This window comes from Argopecten irradians, chromosome 4 (assembly GCF_041381155.1).
Source record: "Argopecten irradians isolate NY chromosome 4, Ai_NY, whole genome shotgun sequence".
Taxonomy (NCBI): Eukaryota; Metazoa; Mollusca; class Bivalvia; order Pectinida; family Pectinidae; genus Argopecten; species Argopecten irradians.
Genome location: NC_091137.1, coordinates 28865540 through 28880351, shown reverse-complemented (window position 1 = coordinate 28880351; position 14812 = coordinate 28865540).

The window sequence follows — 14812 nt, the reverse complement described above, 5'->3', positions numbered from 1 at the left end:
TGTACAATCGAAAGGGGAGATAACTCCGTGTGAATGACGGGCGATCACCATAGGGGCACGCGCCCCAGGTAAATACGCTGTTTAGATTTCCCCGAGGGAAATACGACGTTTTATTTTCCTGCCATGTGTAACAAATAATCACAGACATTGTTATAAACATAATGCACAATAATACATTTTATTTATTAATTGTGATTAGTTCATGTTAGTGTGCAGCCATGTACTACATACTTTCATCATTGCCATTCGCGCAATAATCCCGTATGGTTATTTGTTTGATTAATATGATATTAATATTGATTCTGCTGACATTAAAACATTAACATACGTCACATTACGATATGAGCATGCAATCACTAACGCTTATTTCACTTTACATTTGCATATCATTACATGTCCCTCGTCATCGATAGAGTTATGTTGGTTAAATGGTACTTGTTCTTTTTTGTGTGCTGGGAATCTTTTTCATAACTGATATATTTTAGCTTAGTGTTGTAAAAGGAGCGCGTCGGTGTGGCTTATACATAGTGTTAAATACGGTCTCTGTCACTCAGCTGACGGAGCATGCATCCTTTGGCTTTGCCGGTTGAGCCGTAGATTTCCATGTCGGAGGCCCGGGTTCGATTACTGGTCGATGCCACTGTAATGCTAGGTTTACACTATGTTCCCGGCGGCCACGGCAGCCCCGTTTCAGACCACCGTGGACAAAACGTGGTGACCGCGAGACAACGTGAGACAGCGCAGAAGGACGTGATAGACAAACGTAAGCGGCCGTGAATACCGTGGGTGCCGTGCCTGATTTTTAAACTGCCAAAAAATTTGCCACGGTAGTCACGGTACTGATGGTGAACGCCACAGGACGTAATAAAACGGGATTGACGTAACAAAACGTCCAGACGGTCCGTGGTGGAACGGGCAGCAAGCACGTTCCCTGGAATCTCACGGTGATTTCAAGTTTTGTGACGTTCTGTTTTTCCACGTTTTATCACGGTTGATGCAGATTGGCTGCACGTTTTGTGCCGTTTTGTCCAGGTTTGTCAAGGCTTTGACGGCAAGCCAAGGTGGAAGATAGCCATTCCGATGCGTTCTGTCAAGGCACATCACGGCTTGTAGCGGTTGAAAGCCCGACGTGATACGGCGTGTTGCATCTTAAGACGGTCTTGCGTTGTAAGCAATATATGATTGCCTGGCCCGGTACATATTTTCTACTTCATGGAGTAATTTGTATTAATAAATAGAAATAGTCATTATCAAACACATTTAAACCATCATATTATACCAAAGCTATTATTCCATAGGCAGATTAAGTGAGAACCATTTCAGAAAAAAATATTTGCGTAGAAACACTTGGCTATGATAATTATAATTTTGTAATCAAAACGTGTTTGAAATGACATTTTCGGCAATAAATATTGTTTCATTTGCTCCAAAAAAGCCCGGCATCAGACTTTCATCCCTAGTAAGCCTTCGCGGGCCGTGAAAAACGTATCGGAGTTTGATCAAAACGTGTAAAACGTAGCAGACCTCATCAGATCGTAACAGGCCTAGAGAGAACGTAATGGTATCCTTGATAGACCGTGCTAAAATCGTAGTGTAACTTTAACCTCCGGGAACAGCACTTTCCCCTATATCCACGGTCTACAACGTAATCCGTAAAAGACCGTGGCAAAACGTTACAAGACCTAGCTCAACTTGAATACAGAGACAAAAATAGCCAAAATTCCACGGTGCACCACGTTCCGGGCAAACGGGGCTACCGTGGTCGCCGGGAACATAGTGTAAACCTAGCATAAACCAACCGGATGTGGGTAACTGTAGTTACGCTCTACAAAAATGGTGACGGTGATTTAGGTCAGATTTCGCATGCCTCTGTTTACATGTTTGTAGGGCAATGCTGACCGTGCTGTCAATTAAATGTGTTTATTAGATAAAATAAATAAATTTTCTATAAAAGAAAATAACCATGCAAATATGATCAGTTGGAAGGTAACTGAATACATGTTATGATCACCTCAGTGGGTTACTGATTCACTAAATGTGGATAACTGAAATGCAATGGAATAGTTTAAAACTGTCTTGTAAATACCACACAAGCATTAGCTGACATGAATATTTAAGTGCATAGGGACACACCTTTTTACGAGTTGATTTTATGGTAAGATAATATCACTGAGATAGCGAATACGAATGAAACTATGCTGAAAAAATACAAAATAATTAACATCCTTTGCTCTAACAAATTAAGGTTATAAATGATTCAGTGAAGAGTCGGGCAAAGAAAACCAGTCTAAATGCGTTCATTTTCCTTCCAAAAGACCTTACATATCAACACGATAACCAATTTCTGCTTCTGGGTGTTAAATCTCGTTGACAAATTCTGTTTCTTGTGCACAGACGTCAATTCCGTTCTTGCATATTACTGAGTTAGCTCCCTTGTGGGTACTGCAGGTATCCGTTGTGACGTCATTATTTCATGGACGCAATTTACGTGGTTTTCTCCGAAAAGTATGACGTTACGCTCGCAAACACATAACGTCACAATTAATACCTACTCGCAAGGGCAGATAACTCTGTAATATGCAAATACAGAATAGACGTGTGCCGATAATAATTGGCACTCTCCACCGACAGCGATGTTAAGTCATGTATATTCATAATCACCATTAATTTTTCAAAAGGTTAATGTATAATATGAACGGATCTGACATCTCGTAATGATTTATGAAATGATGACCGAAGGGCAATGAAATATGCTATTTTACCTGGCAATTCCTTATACATGTACACCTCGTGTCGTCTATGAAACTATGGAGAAAGGTAAATATTCAGAACACTTAACCATATAAAGCGTAAACAATATAAATATTAGATAAATATTAGATCAGTATTTTATCAAAACTGGTGTATTTGCTGCTTTTTTTTTATTCGCCCATGCGTTTCTCAGATGTATTCATCAAATGAAATATCAACCCCGAAATCAGCGGCGTAAAGCACGCGAGGAAAATGGACTGAGTCCATATACTATATTGCGAGTCCAGTAACCTGTGTCAAAATGAATCTCCCTCAGTAGATGTGACGTCATAAACTCTAAAGCATAAATTAAGGGACTTTTCTTCTTCAATGAAGTCAGGATAATTAAGCAATGATGTCGGGTTTTGTTTTCAATTAATTTTTGAGACAACATGATAAAATAAACTACGTTTAAATGTACAATTCCATTGATTTTCCAATGCATAGGTTTTGTTTAAAATCAAAACCTAACGTCGTTGTATCTATTGTGACGTCACAATAACGTCAGGGTTTCACGCCAAACAACAAGTTCAAACTTAGAAACGCGCTCCCCATTAAAATTTTATAATACAATACAGTGTATACCATATAATAGCTTTTTGTTTTAAAGATGCTCCACAGCTGACAATTGGTATTTTTTTCACTATCAAAAACAGGAGCAGACGATTTAGTAATTTTCTTCAGTTACAAAAGTTACTAACTTTACACCATTACCACCATTGAAAAGTTTGAGCTTCTAATTTTACTTCAAGTTGAATATATAAAAAATAATTAATTGAATCCTGAAAAAAATCCGTGGCACTATATCATATATTGAATGAAGTACTGATTGCGCATGCACCAAAGGCAAACTAAATTATTTTATATTATTTTTGTGTTAATTAGACATATATATACAAGATTAACACCAATTATTGTTCTAATGATGAATGCTATTTATGCTCTGTCGGCGGTGGATCATCTTTTAATTATACCATAATTATTTTTATTTAAGCGGAACAGATATGAGAGAAGAAAGACGTAAATATGTAAAGAAAGAGGGATAGTGGACATAACATCAGTAGTTTACAACTTTTATATAAATAATTTAAAACATTTGCGCCGTTTGACACGTTCAAAAAACTAACAAAAGTCCAAAACTTTCAACTTTTCTAGAAGTATGAAAAGAGTAGACCAATCAGCAGTACGGATGTAGTATATGAAAACAAAGAAAACTAGAAATTGTCACTGGACAATTTGACGGGCTTTTACTAATTTCTTTCAAGGACATTTATATCAACAAACTTGGTAGCACTTTATCGCAACGTGTTACAGATCCAGTTTCAGGACTCTATGCCTTCCAGATCTTCAGAAGAAGTCGTTTGAAAATTTTAGAATTTTTAGCCCACATGACCTTGAATGAAGGTCAAGGTCAATCATAGTATCACAATTGGTGGGCATTTATGTCAGCATGCTACAGACCTAATATTTAGACATACTGACTAAACGGAGACTTGACCTATAATCACCAAATGACGAAATAATGTGGATTGAAAATTGTACTGACAATAAGAAGCATCTTTTATGTTTATTATACAAACCACCGTGGCAAAAATCTAACTCTGGAATTTGGACACGACTGAAATATTCTTTGGATAAAGCTTTTGACTATACGCCTCACATTATATTAGTAACAGGTGACATAAACATTGACCTATTGACAGCAACAAATAATGATCTTAGCAATCTCGCACAACAATATAATTTGACAAATCTTGTAACCAGTCCAACTAGAATAACACATACAACTCAATTTCTTCTTGACCCATTCTACATCAGTGATACTGTATCCTCCGAATCATCCATGGTTATACCGGTTTTAGAAACTATTAGTGATCATAGAGCTATTATTGTGTCATTGTCATCCTTTTAAGTCTTTTAAGAGGAAGATATGGTTGTATAACAAAACAGATATTTTTAACCTAAAACAGAGGTAGGACATGTAAATTGGGCTGATTTATTTTCTCAAACGGATAACGTAAGCGACAAGTGTAAATTCTGAAATAAACTTATTTTTATTTCTATTTTAGAAAAACATATCCCTAAAAACTGTTAACAGAAACGACAAACCATGGATGAACGGAGATATAAGGAAAACATCAAACATAGAAACAGACTAAGAAACACTACATCAGAGTTAAAACCCCAATGTCCGAAACAAACTTTAAACGCGCTCGAAACAAAGTAAACAATATGCTTAAACACGCACGAACACTATTTTAAGTAAATGTAGACGGATTCATCAATAACAACTCAGCTAAACCCAAAGTATACTAGAAACTAATGCGCATGCTTTTAAAAGGAAACACTGCAACCGACATACCCCCTTTACTAAACCCTACTAATAACCGCTTAACTTCAGACGATTATGTAAAATCCAACATTTTTAACAACTTCTTCAAATCTGTTTCTGACCTTGACGACCATGACGACTCTACACCCAATTTTGACAAACAAACTGACATGTGCCTTTCTGAAATTGTAATAACTAACCATGATGTTTTAGATATAATTAATATTTTAGACGTCAACAAAGCTGCTGGTCCTGACGGTATAAGTCATAAAATGTTAAAAATGTTATCCAATGAATTATCTGCACCTCTAACACTCCTATTTAATTAATCCCTAAACACCTCTGTATTTCCTGACTTATGGAAACTCGCCCACGTGACACCTATTTTCAAAAAAAGGGCAACCTGAATTGGCAAATAACTACAGACCCATATCCCTACTTAGCTGCATAGGCAAACTTTTCGAACGAATAATCCATAAGCACATTTACAATTTTTTTCTTCAACAACAAACTTCTATATAATTTGCAGTCTGGCTTCCTACCTAATCACTTTGCAACTCACCAACTTATAGAACTCTATCACACCATAATTACAGCAATGGAGAATCATGAATATACTGCTCTTATTTTCTGTGACTTTTCCAAAGCTTTCGACCGTGTCTGGCACAAAGGGTTATTGATCAAATTAGAAAACTACGGGATAAATGGTAAACTTCTAGATTGGATAAAAAATTACTTAAGCAATACACGCCAGTCAGTCGTACTAAAACAGGCTATATCTTCTGAAGTACCTATCAAAGCCGGAGTCCCTCAGGGCTCAGTTTTAGGCCCACTTCTTTTTCTTGTTTACATTAACGATATTTCAAATACATTTTTATCAATTACTAGACTTTTTACAGACGCCACAACATCAGCATACTCCTCTAAAACGCACATGATATAGCACAAGTAATAAACTACGACATGGAACAATTACACCTCTGGTCACATAAATGGCTAATGAACTTTAATCCTAACAAAACAGAAATACTCCTAGTCTCTAACATGCAAATTCCTGAAAACCCCTAATTCATTTTCAATAACACACCTATACCTATTGTTAGAAATCACAAACACCTAGGAGTCATTATGAACGACAACGGTACATGTAACACTCATATTGAACACATATTAACAAATTCTACCAAGTACATTGCAACTCTAAGGAAACTAAAATACATCCTAAATAGAAAAAAAAACATAGAAAAAATATTCCTTGTTTTTATTAGACCACTTTTTGAGTATGCCTGCGAAGTATGGGATAATTGTAATATAACATTCTCGAACAAATTAGAAAACATGCAGTACGAAGCTGGCCAGCCATAACCGGTCTACCAATATTTTCGAAAAAAAGAATTTATTTATGGAGAGCTTGGATGGAAAACATTATCAGATAGGCGTAAGGACAGGAAATTATCAGTGTTTTACAATATTTATCATAATAACGCTCCTTCTTATCTTAAATCTCTTCTCCCACCACATGTGTCAAACTTCTCCAACTACAATCTTAGAAACAATAATAACTTTCAAAACCCACACTACATACTGTAAATCTCACAATCATCCTTCATACCAAACACTTCAAACTCCTGGAACAACCTACCAACAGAAACAAAGTCATCTGATTCTATCGCACAATTCAAAACTCTTCTTCGACCTCAAAACACCATACTTCCTCACATTAAATGCTTTCTCGAATATGGCCCTAGAAAAACTAACATTGTAAATTGTCAACTACGAAATCGCTGCAGCCCTCTACATTATTACCTCTATAAAGCTCATCTTCGAGACGACTCCTTTTGCGACTGCGGTCATTACCCAGAAGATGCTTCCCACTTCTTACTATACTGTAAAAAACACGACCAGTCCCGTATCTTAATGCTCCTGTCTCTTAACTGGTACAATAAAATCACTGTGGAACACCTTCTTTTTGGAGATTCTAATCTAGACGCTAATCTAAATATTCAAATATGTAGATCTGTCCAACTTTTTTATTTCTAACTCTAAACGATTTAACATGTAACTCCCACCAGCCATACCGAACGGCCAGGATACTCTCAGCTTTATCTGCCCAAATCTAGGCCCTACTCTCCCTCCCTTCTCCTCTTTAGCCCCAACGTCTCCTAATTTTACTTCAAGCTCGTAAATTACTAATTAAATGTATATTTAAAATTTATTTAAACTCGTAAATTACTAATTAAATGTATATATAACAAATTTATTTATTTATTTTCATAAATTTATCCAACAATAAAGAGCGTGTGACTGGTTGATCTTGTCTAGTCGGCTACAATGTAAGTACGAAAGACAGAAATTCGTAAGGACCCGTATCATGGTGAAAGGCAAACGCGGCACGGATGTGACTGAACATTAGAAAAGCAGAAGGCTATGTGTGTAGACAAGGATTATACTTACGCCGACTAGATAGGAATAACCACTCACACGTTCTAAGCAAAACCCTCTATAACAAACAAAAATATGCGTTGGTGTCTCTTATCCCTCCTTTATCTCTTTAGCTATATCCTAATTTGTAACCTTTGTTTTTATATAAAGTAAACATATATAGACATATTTAAGCTATCACTTGACAAAATATCATTGTAATTATATATTTATTTGTTCGGAAAGGACGTCAGTAAGTTGTAATAACTTTTGTCCAATCCATTTGTCTTTTTGTTTTTGATTTAAACTAAACTACAAAAAATAGAATAAAACCTAGTGTTAGGTCTCTGGGTGTTCTAGAACTTTAAGAAGATTTTTGAATGATTTTTTCGAACAAATTGCACTTTTAAACTTTGATTAAAGTGTTACATTAGTTATTTGCTCCGTTTTTTATTTTACGTAACATACCCAAAACAGAAAGAAATGCCTAAAGCCGTCAACGAGATATTGCCATTGTCTTAAAACCGGAAGTGAGGTCATAGCGGCCATATTGAATGTCCGACCAGCATAAAAATGCTGTTGTCACACCTTCAACGCATGCCCTACAATATGGTGACATGTACATGGGTATATCTCTTACCATTTCGGAGATCCTTTGTATACAAGTTTTTGTGCAGAATAATAATAAAAAACAGAACAAAAACAACAGGTCTTTTTACCCATAGGTAAAAAGCCCTAAATATGCATGAATAATGAAACAAAAATAAGTATCATAAGTTGGTTGATCCAAGCCTAATTCGTCAGTTACGCTCCATGTTTGTCAGTTACCCACCATTCACCTTAAATTCATAACTCAGTTACGCACATTTGGATTTCAGTTACCCACTAAATGTCAATTTTGTTATGGCTTGTTTCGCTTATTCATAGTCATTTACGTATGCGTTACGCTTCAAATTTTATTTTTATACAAAAATGTTCCTGAGACACGAACAAAAACCTTTAAAATATCTCAAATTACATATACTGAGGCATGCAGAATCTGACCTAAATCACCGTCATCATTTTTGTAGAGCGTAACTACAGTTACCCACATGCGGTTGGGTACAGTGGAGGCGCTCGACAATAATGTGTAGTTCCTTGTTCCTGTACTGTGTAAATAAACCAATTTTTCTTACAATCTTCTGTTACAGCTTTGTTTACCTTAGTAAACGTATATATGTACATCTTTTAAAATAAGATTTTATTTTTACATAAACTGTTATAAGAACTACGGAACTGTAATGCCCCACCACCCCGACAAACACACACACATTTTTATCGTATTTACCACTGATATCGGTCTTTTTTGTAGATGCAATATATTACAAGAAGACAACACGCATATACCGCAGTCTCTCAGAACACATCTCGCACTTCACATACGCAAGACACCACATACATGCAAATGGTCATGGCTATTAAAAGGACATTAATTAATCAAAGAAACAGCGTAAATGCTTTGTTTGTTTGATAAATTAACTTCCTATTAACAGCCAGAGTCATGTAAGGCTGGCTTCCCATCAATGCAATGTGTTGCATGTATATGTGCGAGGTGCGGTATATTCGTGTTGTGTCTTCTTGTAACGTGGAACTGTTGTCCTGTTTATAGTGCTATATCATTGTAGCATACCGCAAAAGACACACCCTATCCGGTCACATTACATTGACAATGGGCGAACCAGTCGTCCCACTCCCGTTATGCTGAGCGCTAAGCAGGAGCAGAAACTACCACTGTTATAGACTTTGGTGTGTCTCGGCCAGGGGACAGAATCAAGAGCCTATATGTAACTCACAGGGTGAGGCGGTGTCAAGGGAGACGTTAGCTACTTCGGAAGGAGAGAAAAGATGAGATGCTAAATTTAGTTGCCTTTGAAAATCATGCATTAGGGGCAGCAGGTACAATTCTAATGCCCTACCTGCAGGGCCCCATGTTAATGTAATGACAACCTCCCATCTATGCAGAGTGTAGCGTGTGTGAAGTGCGGGATGAGTCTTTTGGGAGACTGCGGTATGTTCGTGTTGTGTCTTGTATAGTGGAAATGTTGCCATTTATAGTACTATATCACTGAAGCATCTCGCCAAAGACACCAAGCACAACACCCCACCCGGTCACATTATACTGACAACGGGCGAACCAGTCGTCCCTATCTCTGTATGATGAGCGCTAAGCAAGAACAGAAACTACCACTTTTATAGACTTTGGTGTGTCACGGCTAGGGGACAGAACCCAGAGCCTTCCTCACAGGGGCGAACGCTCAAGGCCAAAAATGAGGCGGTGCCAAGGGAGGTATGAGGCAAGATAAAGTCGGTTAGGTGAAAAAAGGTAAGATCCTAAATTAATCACCTTTTACGATCAAACAAAAGGGACAATCAGGTACAATTCTAACGCCTTACCTGCAAGGGCATTTTGATTTCACGTTCCTAAATCGCCCTTGAGTTCCAATATCATTTCTCTGACTGATATCTAGACCATTGGGCTGATAATAATAAGGACTCAAAACGGTCTTGAAATAATGTGTAAATATTTTATCACAAAAATTCCACGAAAGTGATTGTGTCGCCTGCACAGCATCACAAGAATTGTTATTTACAGTTGAAAATATTGTTAATAATTATGTGAAGTTATCAAGTCCCGTAACTCATGCAAATATTGATACATCTTGACCAGTATCGAACCCTTCTAAGATCTCATTGATATAAAGTAATATACCAAATTTGGTTGAAATCGGACGATAAGTCTTTCGTTGATATAAAACAATTTATAAGGTTTGGTTGAAATTGGACGATAAATACTTAAGTTATCAACGGGAAACCATGGATTTATCTGTTTTTACAATTTTAAAGTCCTATAACTCTTTCATTGATATAAAACAATTTATAAAGTTTTGTTGAAATTGGACGACAAATACTTCAGTTATCAACGGGAAACCATGGATTTATCTGTTTTGACAATTTTAAAGTCCTATAACTCTTTCGTTGATATAAAACAATTTATAAAGTTTTGTTGAAATTGGACGATAAATACTTAAGTTATCAACGGGAAACCATGGATTTATCTGTTCTGACAATTTTAGAGTCCCGTAACTCTTCCAAATATTGAGGGTTTTGACCATTATCGCACTCATCCGATATCTCATTGATATAAAACAATTTTTAAAATTGGAAGATAAATATTTAAATTATCAACGGGAAACCATGGATTTATCTGTTTTGACAATTTTGAAGTCCGTAGCTCTTGCAAGTATTGACAAATTTTGCCATGATATCAAGCAATATACTAAAGTTGGTTGAAATCAGGCAATAAATACTTCAGTCATCGACTGGAAACCGTTTCCCGGACCCAAACGCTGCCAACGCCGACTTAGTGATATCTAAGTGTCGCCCTTGCGATGCAGGTGACACAAATTTGCATGAAATCGGACAATAAATAATAAAGTTTTCGAGCTGAAACCATGGATTTATCTGCTTTGACGATATTAAAGTCCCGTAACTTTTGCAAATATTGACAGATTTTGACATTATCGGCATCAGTTGAGATCTCGGTAATATAAAGCAATATACCAAATTGATTGATATTGGGCAATAAATACTTAAGTTATCGCATGGAAACCGTTTCCCGGACGGCGCCGACGCAGTGATACCTAAGTGTCGCTCTTGTGTTGCAGGTGACACAATAAATGAAAATGATATGTGGCAATTTCATCATTTTGTCTCCGTTGATCAGATCTTGGGTTTAGACTCACTGTTCTCGTGTGCTGAGTGAATTTTGATCAAAATGTATTTTGGCGCTGCTATTCAAATGGTTAATTAAATGTTATAGAAAATGACACATACATGTACATGATGCATAGTGAATATTTTTGCATGCAAGATTTTAAACCCAATATCATAAATATGGCAGATAAATCATGTTATGTGAACCGAATATAAGCTGCGAAATATCTTTAGCATAGGCTGCAAAATGCGTCTGGGATTTTGTATTGGTTTGAATAAATTAGCTTTTTGATGAATTTTGAATGATTACAATAAAATGTATACATCAGTAAATTTATTGAAGCAATTTTTTCATTGCTGATATCTAAAGATTTTAATGTCTTTCGAATAGCTTTCAGCGAGTGAAAAAATATTTAAAAGTTACAATATCCCCACACTTTCATCTTTATAGTCATCTAAATAGGAACGATATCAATTCACTTTACTCAGACGAATTTGAGCACAGAGAGATCGTTATCTTGGATTCAGACACTGTAAAAAACTATAAAAACGGGTTAATTCTGTTTTGGTTAACATTTTGTCGATACCAAATATCTGACTTTAGCATATATCACAACAGAGCCAGAGCCACTTATTTATTTAAACGCTGGTAAACCCGTATAAGTACTACTTTCTTTTTAATGTGAAATGGAGCTGTATATGTTACGAATCGAAGTTATGGTGATATTTTCTATTTATCAGTCACCAAATACAATGTTTTGATATTTACTTATTTAAATATGTCAACGACAGGCCCTTCATGGTCCCAGTCAATTTTGGGCCTCTATAACTATTAGTTATATACACGAAGTCATGTAAAGTTTTAGTCTACTTAGTACACTAGTATTATATTTTCTAATTTATGAAAGGTTTTCCCTTTCTATATGTCTTGTACATTTGGAATATATATTTCCCAAAATGTCTTTCAAAAAATGATTTTATGTCTCCTTCTATATTTATTATATCATTATTATTATCTAATTACACAAACAATCCGAATTACTATGCAGTATTTCTGTAACAATAAGTATTTATTATGTATGAATGTTGAATAAATCTGTATAAAAGAGGCAGAGAGTGGTGCAAGTTAGGTGAATATGGTGTTCCATATGAGTGAATGTGTTGTTTTTTTTCTCGAATATTAGAATGAAACGGAATGAAAGTCTCCCTTCTGACTATTTTAGGTAAGAGTTGTCTCCATCGATGTATTTATAAACAGTTGTTGAAATTAATTCAAATTAACTTCATTGTATATAAGTTTTTTGAGTGGATGCGACGAATAATTGAAATGTATCCAAGCGCAAATTCTTAATACATCTGTAATTAGGTATGGAAATTGAATGATGAATGAATGAGAGCCCTAGATATGCGAATGGGAAATGAATTGTTATTTACATGTTTTATTGAATAAAATATTTAAAAAAAGTTTTAGTCTACTTTACCCTTATAACATTGAAAGAAGGCTAATGTTTTTCATTTGAATCGGTCTAATATCAAGTCTCTATACCTCTTAGTTTTAACAACTATAGAAAACGTTCAACGTCGAACAACAAAGCAAGTACCAGGTCTCTCAACTTTGTCATATACAGAACGTTTGCGTAAACTCGAACTTCCAACGTTAGCATACAGGCGGTCACGTGGGGATATGATTGAAATGTACAAAATACTTTCTGGATAATACGATAAAGAAGTCGCGGATTTGTTTTCAATCAACCAGGGATCAAGTACCCGCCGACGTGATTTGAAAGTGTACAAAGAACATTCAAGGCTGTGCGTGAGAAAACACTCGTTTACCCAGAGAGTCGTGAATACTTGGAACAGTCTCCCATCAAATGTTATTCACTCTAAGACAGTTAAACAATCTGAATATGATCTCGATTCACATTTGAAAAATAAGCCATAAAAGTATCTATACACTGAAAAAATAAATCCGTATATTTCTAAGAGCTGACTATTATAGGGTTATAAAAAATCCTGTACATGTTAACATGTATGTTGTCAGAATAAATCTATGTATCTATGTATGTAGTTATTCACAAGCAGTCACTTAAAGATTTTAGCCTTTTTTTGTAACCTTTTGTTGAGTTTATAGGTGACTGCTCTGTAGAGTTTGTAAAGTGCTATTCGTTGATACTGAGGCATTGGCTTGGTTTTTATTGTGGCGCCTGCAAATTAAGTGCGACACCAATGTATCACTATGTTGGATGAGTTCAATACTGGTCAAAATCCGTCAATATGTGCAAGAGTTACCAGACTTTGAAATCGTCAAAACAGATAAATCCATGGTTTCCAATCGATAACTTTGATATTTATTGTCTAATTTCAACTGAATTTGATATGCTGCTTTACATCAATGCGATCTCGGAAAGGTATGATAATGGTTAAAATTCAAAATCGTCAAAACAGACAATTTATTGGTTTACGCTCAATAACTTTTGTATTTGTTATTCGATTTCAACCAAATTATGTGTATTGCTTAATATTGATGAGATCTCAGATGAGTTTGATACTGGTCAAAATCCGTCAATATTTGTAAGAGTAACGGAACCTTGTAATCGTCAAAACAGATAAATCCATGGTTTCCGCTCGAAAACTTCAGTATTTATTGTTCGATTTCACGCAAGGGCAACACTTAGGTATCACATTGTCGGTGTCGGGGTCTGAGAAACGTTTTCCGCACGGTAACTTAAGTATTTATTGTCTTATGTAAACCGAATTTGGTATATTGCTTTATATCAATGACTTCTCGTATGAGTGGGATAATGGTTGAATCTGTCAATATTTGTAAGAGTTACGGAACAATATTTGAACTGTGAAAACTATTTTTTGTGATGTTTTAAACTGCTATGCAGGCGACAAATCCTTTTCCGCGGAATTCTTGTTTGATTTAATATGCATCCTAAGGCCTGTTTAGCCCTGAACATCCTGACGGGAATTACAATAATACTTCTTCGTCTACTAAAATGCATTTTCATAATCGATTCGAGTTTGGCAGTTATTGCACTGAAACCAAGCGTTACAGACAGACGAACGGACGGACAGACAGACAGAAGGACCGACCAAAATCTATATACCTCGTTTCGGTGAGACCGGGGGATAAATTTTTATTTTGGATTGCAGTGAATGAATGATTACGTTTCTAAAGTGCCATGGTATCAGGCATTCTTCCTAAATATGTTTCCTAGTTCCTAAATTGACTAACTACTCCTTAAAAAGATGTTTCTGAAATAGCTGCCTGAAGACATATTATAAAAAAAGTATATGTATCATCAAATGTGCTATGACCATGACCTTGTTGTACCACACTTCATCACGTTGCTTCAGTGATATATAAGAAGATCATGACAGAACGACGGGCGACCATACCGCAGTCTCCCATAGCACGCACTCTACACTACATACATGCCCGCTGCACACCACATACATGAGAGGGAGTACCCTATCAGTATCTTAGGTATTTTGGTTTTTAAGAAGAAG